A 2,231-nucleotide genomic window follows, 5' to 3' on the forward strand; every position below is an offset into this window, starting at 1 on the left:
TGGTGCTCATCACAAGTGCACTCTTTAATCTCCATCACCTGTTTCACCCATCCCCCCAACCCCCTCCCCTCTGGTAACCATCAGATTGTTCTCCATAGTTAGTCTGTTTCTTGGTTTGCTTCTCAGTCTCTCTGTTTTTTCTTTTGCTCATTTGTTTTGTTTCTTAAATTCCACATATGAGTGAAATCATATGGTACTTGTCTTTCTCTGACTGACTTATTTTGCTTAGCATAATACTCCCTAGCTCTATCTATGTTGTTGCAAATGGCAAGATTTCAATTTTTTTTTATGACTGAGTAATATTTCATTGTGTGTGTGTGTGTATACACACACATACACATATGTTCTTTAGATACCATATCTCTATCCATTCATCATTCGATGGATACTTGGGCTGTTTCCATAATTTGGCTATTGTAGATGCTGTTACTATAAACAATAGGGTGCACGTATCCCTTTGAATTAGTATTTTTTTTTTTTAATTCTTTGGGCAAATACCTAATAGTGTGATTGCCCAAATCACATAAGGTAGTTCTATTTTTAACTCTTTGAGGAACCCCCATACTGAGTGGCTGCACCAGTTTGCATTCTCACCAATAGGGCAAGAGTGTGCCCCTTTCTCTACATCTTCACCAACATTTGTTGTTTCTTGTGTTGTTGATTTTAGCCATTCTTTTTTTTTTTTAAGATTTTATTTATTTATTTGAGAGAGAGAATGAGATAGAGAGAGCATGAGAGGGGGGAGGGTCAGAGGGAGAAGCAGACTCCCTGCTGAGCAGGGAGCCCGATGCGGGACTCGTTCCCGGGACTCCAGGATCATGACCTGAGCCGAAGGCAGTCGCTTAACCAACTGAGCCACCCAGGCGCCCGATTTTAGCCATTCTTACAGGTGTGAGGTGATAGCTCATTGTAGTTTTGATTTACATTTCCCGATGATAAGTGATGTTGAGCATCTTTTCATATTTCTGTGGCCATCTGTATATCTTCTTTGGAAAAATGTCTATTCATATCTTCTGCCCATTTTTAATTTGATTATTCATATTTTGGGTGTTGAGTTTTATAAGTTCTTTATGTATTTTGCATACTAACCCTTTATCAGATATGTCTTTGCAAATATCTTCTCCCATTCCATAGTTTCCCTTTTAGTTTTGTTAATTGTTTCTTTGGCTGTGCAGAAACATTTTATTTTGATGTAGTTCCAATAGTTTATTTTTGCTTTTGTTTCCCTTGCCTCAGGAGATGTATCTAGAAATAAATTGCTACAGCCAATGTCAAAGAAGTTACTGCCTGTGTTCTCTTCTAGGATTTTTATGGTTTCAGGTCTCACTTTAGGTCTTTCATCCATTTTTGAATTTATTTTTGTATATGGTGTAAGAAAGTGGTCCAGTTTCATTTTTTTTTCATGTTGCTGTTCAGTTTTGTTGAAGAGACTTTTTCCCACTGGATATTCTTTCCTACTTTGTCAAAGATTAATTGACCGTATAATTGTCGGTTCATTTATGGGTTTTCTATTCTGTTCTACTGCTCTCCGTGTCTGTTTTTGTGCCAGTACCATACTCTTTTGATTACTACAGCTTTGTAATATAACTTGAAGTCCAGAATGCTGATGACTCTAGCTTTGTTTTTATTTCTCTCTCTCTTTTTTAAGATTTTTTATTTGAGAGAGAGAGCAAGCACAAGTGGGGGGGAAAGGCAGAGGGAGAGGGAGGAGCAGAATCCCCACTGAGCAGGGAGCCTGATGTGGGGCTCAATCCCAGGACCCTGGGATCATGACCAAGCCGAAGGCAGACACTTAACGAACTGAGCCACCCAGGTGCCCTTGTTTTTCTTTTTCAAGGTTGCTTTAGCTGTTCAGGGTCTTTTATGGTTCCATACAAATTTTAGGATCATTTGTTTTAGCTCTGTGAAAAATGCTGTTGATATTTTTATAGGGATTGCATTAAATGTGTAGATTGTTTTGGGTAGTACAGATATTTTAACAATATTTTTTCTTCTAATCCATGGGCATGGAGTATCTTTCCATTTCTCTGTGTTATCTTCAATTTCTTTCATCAGTGTTCTATAGTTTTCAGAGTACAGGTCTTTCACCTCTTTGGTTAGTTTTATTCCTAAGTATCTGATTGTTTTTGGTGCAATTTTAAATGGGATTTATTCCTTAATTTCTCTTTCTGCTGCTTTATTATTGGTGTATAGAAATGCAACATATTTCTGTACATTGATTTCGTATCCTG

Source organism: Mirounga leonina, unplaced genomic scaffold (assembly GCF_011800145.1).
Source record: "Mirounga leonina isolate KUSES-001 unplaced genomic scaffold, KU_Mleo_1.0 Mir_418, whole genome shotgun sequence".
Taxonomy (NCBI): domain Eukaryota; kingdom Metazoa; phylum Chordata; class Mammalia; order Carnivora; family Phocidae; genus Mirounga; species Mirounga leonina.